Genomic DNA, 10688 nt, shown 5'->3' with positions numbered 1-10688 from the left:
GGTGACATCTAATGTTACCAGAATGGACACTTTACCTGTAGGTGCAATGTTATCTTTTGTGCCTCTAGCATTATTCTTACTAAATATTGCACAACTAACTCTTCCAACTGAATTGTGAAAAGCAACTGAACTGCATATTTTGTATCATTACCATTTCCCAACAGGATAATAAAGAGAATTAAGAATTTCTATGTTCTTATTACTCTTAGCAATAATTTTCATTTTGACTAAATAGAAAGTCTTGCCTATTTAAGCTATAATTTTATACATAGACTGAGCTAAGTTATTATAATTATTATTTTCCCAGAACTAATAAATATCATTGTTGCATTTGGACAAGATTAAGCCCCTTTCACTGAGTCTTACCCATAAAATTGTCCTCAAGATATTAACTGATGTTAGATTGAGTACAGTGCAACACATTAGATGATAAAACAGAGGAACAAGTTTCTTGTGACAGGTTTGAGCATAAAATTATCAGTGACAAAACTGAAAGGGCTCAGAAATGTGAAAACAAGCTTTGTATCCGGGTCATTAAAACAAAGGCATTGCAATCATGCCCACGTCCGTGTAAGTCAGACATGTGTGTATATATGAGACACCTCCATAGCCCAAGAAAGTTGAGAAAATTGTTATGTAAATCTCATATATGTAAAGGGAAAGAAAGAACAATTAGATTTTCCTAGTCATTGATGACGTACATCACTCCCCTCCCTCCCTCTTGCCTGTCCACCTGTCCATCCTTGCTTCTTTTCTTTCTTGACTTTTCTTCCTTTTTTGAGACAAAAGCTCACTGCACAACCCCAGCTAGCCTGGAACTTGCTATCTAGAGCAGCCTGGCCTCAAGCTTAAGAAAATTTTTACTTCCTCTGTCTGCTAAGGGTTTAGATTGAAGCTGTGTGCCATTATTCCTGATTAATATTTTCTTGATTATTGAGTTAAGAAATGTAGAGATGGGAAGCCACACCACATTTACCTGTCTCATCCCTAGGATGAGAGAGTGATTGAACGAGGGGGAAGCAAAGAAAAGTGAGGAAGGAAGGATGGAAGGAAGGAAAGAAAGAAGGAAGAGGAAAATCAGAAGGAAGGAATGAGGAAGGAAGAAGAAAGAAAAGAATGAAGGATGGAGGAACGAGGAAGAGACAGGAAAGGAAAGAATGGAGGGAGGGAGGAAAGATTGGTTGTTGTATAAAAACAACAGAAGTCTAGAGTTCCCAAATGCTGTTTTCTTTTCAGCTACTGGCTTAACTGACTACATCTTAGTGATTTCCAAATTTAGCTCTTGGTAAATAATGTTCCCATGAGACACAAAAGACACTTGAATTATTCATTTCTATGTATTTCCCAGGAGGTACTAGCAGAAAGCCCATGACCATAATGAATTTAGTTAATTTTCAGCAGATCAAACTGCATCATCATTTTCCTAACTGCATACAATAAGGGAAATAAGCTAGCCAAGAACTTAGTATAATTTGTCAGGTACCACAATAACATACTAGCCTAGAGAGATAGCAATAATAATCAAAGGTTATAAAATACAAATTGTTCAACTAAAGTTAAAAGCAAAGACCAATGACCTGCTTTAAATAAGCAACACAGTCTAAACACAAGGGGAAATGGATTGAAAGTAAAAGGCATAAAGTACACTACATCAACAGTAACCCTGAGAAGTGAGTGTATTAACATCAGACAAAGCAGGCTTCTAGACAGAGTGTTGTTAGAGATATGTCATAATGTTAGTCTATAAGGAAGACAAAGTCAATTCATCAACAGGACAAAGAAACCCTATATCTAGGCATCTAATAAAAGACATTCAGAAGACATGAAATCTGACATAGCTAAAGGTATCCGCTTGTCAGTGTCTTACCTTCTTCCTACCCTGAACCAGAGCACAGAAACCAAAATCCTTCTTGCCTAGGGCAGACAATAGAGATTAGAAGTTCCCTGTGAAACAGGGCATAAAGGCAAGAAAGCCTACTTTGCCCACGTCCCTCCTTTGTTGATGATTATCCCAGAGAAGTCCTATTGTACATCTGGAAGGAAGGAATACAGCAGAGGCCAAGAGGAATGTTGTAAAGGCTTTGCTGGGGTTTCCCGCCTTAGTCTTTTACCATTACATCATGTCCTGTGTTCAAGCACCTTTCTGCACAAATGTCTATTTACCATCAAATTCAGACACATAAATAATTTTCCCTTGGTACTGAGCTCTTCATATTTCTATTGTAAAACAAATTTTAATACTTATTTGTACATGCCAAGGTGCATACATGGAGGTCAGAGGGCAGTCGTTCTTTCTTGGCTCTATGTGGGATGCAAGGATTTAGCTGAGATGGCCTGACTTGGCCTCAAGCCCCTCCACCTACTGCATTGTCTCACTGGCCTTTGGGGTGTTCATTTCTGTCCCACAACATTTTTATGAAATAAATCCATATGCCTTTCTGTTGTCAACTTGCCCCATATCATAAGGTTCAACCCCCTTATTAGGAGAGTGAGGAAAGATGTTACATGACTCCAGCCCTAAAGTTTCTTGGGTCCAACTGAGAGTACCTGAGGCACTAATGGGTTCAGAGTCTTAGATGAGATCCTGGGGCAAATGGCAAAGCTTAGCAGGGAAACAGACTTTTACTCATTTTATTTTTTTCGTGTCAATGTCTTGCCTCTGTCTGTAGTGCTTCATCAAGAAATGCAAGTAACTTTCCTTCTTTTCTTCCTCCCCAAATTCACAAAATCAGAAGAAAGTTATTGCATACCAGCTTTGGGCTTGTGATCACCTTGATGATACTTTTAGTATGAAAATCAAAGTATTTTGGTGTTCTGATTCATTCATTCCCAGAGATCATCATTATTTTCTCGGTTTTCTGGTACTTGTCCCAAAGAGGAGAATCATGGAGCAAGAATACAGACACAGAGCTTTATATACTTCATGTTAATGCCAGTAGCAAGTTCACAGTTTTTACCATATGAGAGTGTACTTGCCTAACTTACTCTTTATTACACTATTGTGTGATAAAGGAAAATTACTCTGAGCTACAAAAACATCTGAGATGCTCTAAGAAATGAGATAATTCTCAAAATTGACCTTGGGGAAGAAAAAAATTTCTGTATAATTATTATAATTATTTTTCAATGGCAATTACTCTGCAAATCAGGCTCCACTTTAACAGAAATATTGAAAGGAGATCTACTCAACTAGTTAGCAGGCAGATCATAAAAAAGAATCTTTCTGTCTTCTTCTTCCCTCTGTCTTTCTTCCCTCTTTTTGTGTTTCTGTCACAGCCCAGGCTGGCCTCAAACTCAACACCACACCCAGCATGCCTCACTAAGGCCACAGCTTCAGAAAGAATTCCAGCAAGTAGATGGCACTGTTTGAGGGTAGCTTTGCACCACTTACATGTATTCTGAAAACAGAAAAGATTGAATGAAGAATTTTGTTCCATTGAGAAAGATGGCAGGTCTAAACCTCCTATTAAATTCCGATTCTATTAGATGAAGTGATATTTTTTTCCCAGCAAAAGATATGAGGTGTCAAATTACCATCTTCTGCTTCAAAATATGGAGAAAATATAGAGCAGCTATTTAATTTAAACTGCTAAGATATACAATGCACCATATTATGTATCCTTAGCATCTATTTAAAGTTTTTATAAAGGTTTTGTGTCATCCTAAAAACTAGGCTAGCACTTTCACTTTTGAAAATTTTACTTCAGGTTAAAAAGCAAAAGCAAATTTTTAAGAAGCTGTTGCAAATATCAATAAAATTTCATTTTTTTAAATGTCAAAGGCAAATAAATAAAAGGGTAAGATCATCAAAAAGACTAATGTAACCACTCTAAAATGATGATAAATATATTTGGTTATTGGATATAATGATCTTTTCTTTTACACTAATTTAATTATTGGTTGTATATTTTTTAATGACTTTATTAGTCTGAGTTACTTTAAAAATAAAGTGTGGTTTAAGATAATTGGATGCCAATGTAAAAATGTGATTTCATTTAAAATGAATGTCCTCTGAAGCATACATATATATATATGTGTGTGTGTGTGTGTGTGTGTGTGTGTGTGTGTGTGTGTGTGTGTATGTGTTGTTCTGGCCCTGACCCAGGGACAAGAACCCTAGCATGTCCTCAACCCAATCCTCCATTTCTTATTAAAAATTATTGTCTGTGAGGTCCAGCACTTCCTCCTTGTAATATTCACTTCAGTACTTCCTTATAGCATTTGTTTATTTATTTTTTGCAGCAGCACAAATGTTTGAGTTTTGCAGATGTTTGTTAGAATGTTTGGAGGGTATTAGTCTATTTTATAGTTCATTCTTACCTCCAAGGCTTTGCATGTGGATCTGCAACTGCAAGGCTCAGAGGCAGATGACATTCTTCAGTGTCAGGTACAGTACCATGAACTGATTTTACACTCCTCAGCCTGTAAAACTATTGCAAAGAAACAAAAAAATATTGCAAAAGAAACTCCTTCATAAATGACAGGAGAATATTCACAATTTTTATAAATGATAGGAGAGCAGACCTTTACTCATTAGTAGACCCCCACATTACCCTGTTGATTATTCTGGTAATAGTCATGCTCAAGGCCATTGTAACAGCAATATAGAATTTATAAAAACTAAGTATTTTAAAAAATTACTCAAATACCATTTCCTAAATCTCTACATGTATAATTCTGAAGAAAGACCCATTAAAATACCTACTACTACCTTACACTGGGTAGAGACTTGCTATGTTTCCTCTCACTGTGAATCTAAGAGAGAATGATATAGGGAGTTGTTTCAAAGGAAAGATCAGCCCAAAATACCTAGAAAACTGTAATGTAACTCCCCCTCTGAGGTGGTTCTATTATTCACACTCTCTGTCTCTATCTGTCTGTCTGTCTCCATCTTGTTTTTCCTTTTATAAATTAATGGTTTCTATTAGCACCCACAACATGGGTTACATTATGATGTTTTCATAGTAATCTTCTGTCTCTTGCTTAACCCAACAGAATCAAACATAGCACTCCTCACCCACACTTAAAACTTATGCCCCTCCAAGACTTCCCATGTCTCACTGACATCCCATGATCAGTCCTTTCAAATAGATGAACATTTATTACCAGATCTCAGCTCTTCTGTAGGTCAGTCTTCAAGTTCTAAGAGAGCTTCCGATTGAATCCAGTTCATTCCTGAGTTGCCTATCAGTGAAACACGCTCTGCTCTAAACAACCCAGATGTTGCAATCAGAAATTTCCCAAGTAGAGGCAGATTAATTATGGCTTCAAATGTGACAGATGCTGCCGGGACAGCCTTGCTGGGTGAGTTATTAGTCAGTGGAGAAAAAGAGTGGTGAGAGAATGAAAATGCCTGCCCTGCCAAGCCAGACCTCAAGTGCTGGGCCTCAAGGAAGAGGTGGGCGGACAGCTTCTCAGCAGAACGTGCATTACCCACTCTGAAAATATTTTTCACTCAAGGAAGGCTGCCACGCATCTAGTCATACAAGTTTCTCTATCACATTCCAAAGCCCCCTGTACACCTCTGTTTCCAGTACTTCCAATACTATAAGATTCCCAACTGTTTTGCTTTTTTAAAGTGTTAAGGAATGCAGATAATACACTGTCTATTTTTTCTCCGCTGAAGAGATAGTGCATGATTCAAGATCTCCAGTTAGCTCAAAGGAAAAAGATTTTGTTATATTCTCTAATAAGTCTCTTCCTTGTCAGTATGCCATTTTTGTGTATGTACTAGTTGGAGGGTTGACATTATAGAACTAGTTAAGAATTTTAGGACTATGTAGATTTCTATTTTCAGCAGAGGCCTTGTATTATGAAAGGTTACATATATACAGGTCTGTGTTGGTTGAATTAATACAACTGAACTTCTCAAGTTAGTAATAAAACTAGTTTTACATGCTTGAAAATCATTTGCATAAGAAGTCTTCCTGAATCAATTTGTTATTTTTTTATCATAATTAAGACATGTCTACATATACTCAGAACATGTAAGAATCTTGTAAACAATGCTTGACTGGGGGACTGCAGATAAGATTCAGGGATTAAGAGTGTGTAGTGCTCTTGCAGAGGATCAGGGTTTGGTCCCCAGTACTCATATCAGGAAGCTCCTAACAAACATGTAACCCCAGCTCCAGGAGGTCTGACACTCTCTTCTGGCCTTCATAAGCACCTATACTAGTGACCTCTCATACATACAACAGAAATTAAATAACTCTTCAAAAATACAACTTGCATTTTAGTCAGGCAGCTGGAATTTCCTTTAGGTTATAATAATTAATGGTTACATTGGATCCTACTTGATTATAACTTTTAGCTGAAATCGTTTTTGATTTAGTTGCATAATAGTTTCAGCCACTCAATAAGATTTATTTTTAGATTTAGTTGGCTTATAAAAATCTTATAGTTCTGCACTCTTTTAGTCCTACTTACACAGTGTATTTTGAATCTCTCCAATTGAAATAACTGGCAAGAGTTCCTGTGCTGATAACTCTGTGTTCCCCTTCCTCACAGCCACCTAGAAAGACAGTGCTTCTAAATAACTAATGTCTAATTCATTCCAGAAATTACAGACATTATTTGGCAAAATAAGTGAAATAATAAGGAAAGTATCCTATAACTATAGGATCTTGAACTCTGTTACCAGTGGTTTATTATAGCACATACTTTGAACACTTAAATACTGTGGACAGCAGCACCTATATATGGAGACATTCTTCTGTATAAAGGCTCTTTGTTGTCTGGTTGATTTTCCTCTTAGTTTAATTTTAACTTTTGTCCTTAATCCCAAATTCTACTTAATATCCTGAAATATGAACACCTTCCTTTGATGTATATAGCATATACTATCGGGAGCTGTGTGGCCTAGTTTTGGATCATCATATGAATGCTTGTCCAATGGGTCTCCACAAGACAAAGCCCATAGAGATCGTGTCTCACTCTTCAAGAACCAGTGCATACAGCCCAGAATACTGCTGGGACCACATGGGTTGTATACTCTCTTCTCTCTTATAATGCTGATGATTTTCCAGACAGTTTGGGTGTCACTTTTTCAGCTACACATAGAACAGATGTGATTATTCCCAGTAACCTCATTTTTTTTCTCAAATATTTTCCCCTGAAATTCTTTGGGAATTGTTGCTTCTCAGGGTTCTTATCTGGAAATACCAGCTATCACTCCAGACCCTGGAAATTGTTCTGATTCAGCGCTGACAGAATCGGAGGCAATAAAAGTCAATGGGCAGTCGAAGAAGTGCAAGCTAACTATGCAGGCAGCTTATGGCAAATCACCCCTATTTCTGCAAATATGCTTTAAGTTTTGAACAATACTGTTCTTCAGAATGTGTGCCTATGTTAATCACCTTTAGCTTTGTAAAGACAGGATGTGCCTGGCTCAATATTTAGCCAAACTAGCAAAACGGTGAATGCTGGTTTTGGTTTAAAAGTTGTTTTGATGTAAAGGTTGGGAAAAACATATTTGACTTTTTTTTCCTAATGAAAGTTAATGCTGGAGGGTGGGAAAACGTGCTAGTTTTTGAAGTATTAATAGTAATGACTTTAGCTATTCTGGCCAGCCACTTGTGTGAAACTCATCTGGTAGTTGGATAATTCTTCATGCCAATGCCCCTTCCCTGTCTCAGGACCTGAACCCGGGCTACAGTGGGACTGTGGCAATATACCCTTTCATGTCATTTGACAAATGTAATCACATGGTCAACTTTTCTTCCTCTGCAAGATGACTGACTCTGCTGTTTCTGGGGCTCATTGCAAAATCCAAGTGATCTCCTTGCTGGGAATTATTTAAAACTTCCTAATGGTAACAGGAGAGTTTCCTAAAGTGTGAAGTTTTCCTGAATGTAGCACCATGGCTAACTGTGTGCCTTGTAAGTCCATAACATTAGCCCCACATCTGAGAACACAGAGTTTCAGCTTCCTCCTCCCATGGCTCATAAATTAGTCATTTCTCTCAGAATTCTACACATGGACCCTTTCACTATTTTATCCTTTGTTCACTTCACTCCCCACGTTTTCTCACCCTGATTAACACCTTTAGGGAGTTCTGTGAGGATTTCTCCACAATATACATGCAGAAACAAGATGGGTTCACCATAGATCATATAGTTGCTCAATTCAACGACCTTCTGCCATGGAGTTCTAGACTATGCAGTGTGTTTTCATCAACATACTGAGAGAACCCATGTCCCCATGTACTCAGTTCACTGCTTGTGATGTACAAAAAGTTATCACCGTTTTGTCTTTTCTTTAATCATTTCATCTAAGATTTAATTCATTGAACAGAAAGTCATCTCTGTTTACAAGTTGTCTTTTTATATTACATGTAATTTCTGGATCCATATTTCTTTCACTTCTCTTCCCTTCAACAGCATGCTGGAGGGGTAGGTGTTTTATCAAGGTTTCTACGATCAAAAGACATTTGGGTAGAACAAGGAAAGTATGGAAAAATCTCTGCTTTTGCTCATGTTGCTGATACAACAAAGTCATTGTATTTATTTAGCTGCTTTTGCTTTGGGTGTTGGGAGGTACTAAAGGATACATATCAATTAGAGTGGCTCAGATCTAGGTTTCCAGATTGCACACACATACAAAAAGTGCCTATAGTTATGAATCAGGAATTTGATGTTATTTTCTACAGGTCAAATGATTTATATTTAATGAACTATCTGGGCTTGGTTAATTAGTTTGGCATACTTTTCCATGAAGTATGTACTTTTGAGTTTACTGGTAGGGAGCTCTGTGTTAAATATCTCTTGAAAATGCATGTGCATAGATATTTCTGCTGTCTTGAAGTGTTGTATTGAAGATTTTGGTTAAAAAGGAAATAAGATTCATGAACAAAGCAAGCATTAAAGCTTATTCCCTATGATAATAAATGTAGCACTTCATCTAGGCATAGAAATTTTTCTAGAAGACAGTCTTAAATATGTGATATTTTACTGATTCCAAAATGTTTATGTTTATAAAATATGTCATTTGTATGGTATGATTAGGAAAGAAAAATATCAATTATATTTGGAAGATATCATGTAATTTTAAGTCAGTGATATAGTCTGTTACAATGGTAGGACCATAAATCTTATAAAATGTGTTCTATGTTTTATGTTTATAAAATGTGTCATTATGTATTTTATGATTAGGAAAGAAAAATATCAATTATATTTGGAAGATATCATCAAGTATATAAAAGCTTTGATGTACAGACCATAAATAGAGTTTTAACATGTAATTTTAAGCCAATTATTTAGTCTGCTACAATGGTAGGACCATAGATCTTTATAAAACGTGTTTTATGATTCAAAATTATGTGTTCACTAAAAAGTGAAGTCACTTAGTGTTCTGTACCATAAGGATCTTACTCCTTTAGTTTTCTAGAGACTCTAATCTAAGAAACTACAATGATTCAGAAGAGGGTCCCAAGACAGGCAACCCATTATCATTAATTGTCATCTATATCCTACGTGATAGACATTGAACTCTTCAACATGCAGCGTAGGAGCTTAAAAATTCAGGGACATTACAACTTGAAGGCAGAACTGGCCAATGAAGGTCAAATAATAGAACATTGAACTTTTGGAAAAATTAATTTAGATGGCACTAAGGGCCTGAATTTTTCTGTTGTATAGGCTTTTGATGTTTTGTGATAGATTTTACAGTCCAGTGCCTATTTGTGGACATAATCCATACATTTATATAAATGTACAGAAATAAAAATTTCCGTTTTAATCTAGTTTGAATAAGGCTTCAAAGCCAATGTCATTTATGCTTATTATTATCCATTAAACAATATATAGAGGGAAAAATCTGTCTAATATAAATAAAAAGCAGAAATTTCCTTGTATCTGAAATATTTTCTATAAAAATTGGTTGTCTATGGTGCCTATCTTTATTGAAAATATAATATTAATATTTTTAATGAAAAAAAATCAATATACAAATTTGGTGAAGATAATTATAAAAGTGGAAAAATTAATATACACATTTGATGAAGACAATTATGTAAGTAGAGAAAAACCAACACACAGGAAATGTAAGTCTTTGTAAGGACAGAATTTTAAAATGAAATTCAGTGACTATTTTAAGACACTTGGCAGCAGTGACTAAAGGATATACTGTAAAACAATAGTCCTATGAAAAGACATCTTTTGTTTGTTTTGTAGTTTAGGTTTTTTCTCCTTTTTTTATTTATTTATATTTGTGTTTTAATTTTACACATTAGTCATAGGTTCCCCTGTCCTCCTCCCTCTTGCCCCCACCCCCACCTTCCCCCCAGCCCCTCCCCTTCATTCCCATCTCCTCCAGGGCCAAGACTCCCCTGGGGATTCAATTCAACCTGGTGGATTCAGTACAGGCAGGTCCAGTCCCCTCCTTCCAGGCTGAGCAAAGTGTTCCTGTGTAAGCCCAAGGTTCCAAACAGTCAGCTCATGCACTAAGGACAGGTCCGGGTCCCACTGCCTGGATGCCTCCCAAACAGTTCAAGCTATTCACTTGTCTCACTCATCCACAGGGCCTGTTCCAGCTGGGGGCTCCACAGCTTTTGGTTCATAATTTATGTGTTTGGCTATTGGTCCCTGTGCTTTTCCAATCTTGGTCTCAACCATTCACACTCTTACAGTCCATCCTCTTTCTTGACAATTGGACTCCTGGAGCTCCACCTGGGGCCTGGCCAAGGATCT

Source organism: Onychomys torridus, chromosome 1 (genome assembly GCF_903995425.1).
Source record: "Onychomys torridus chromosome 1, mOncTor1.1, whole genome shotgun sequence".
Lineage (NCBI taxonomy): Eukaryota > Metazoa > Chordata > Mammalia > Rodentia > Cricetidae > Onychomys > Onychomys torridus.
The sequence above is the reverse complement of the archived record's forward strand: the minus strand, read 5'-3'. Positions refer to the sequence as shown.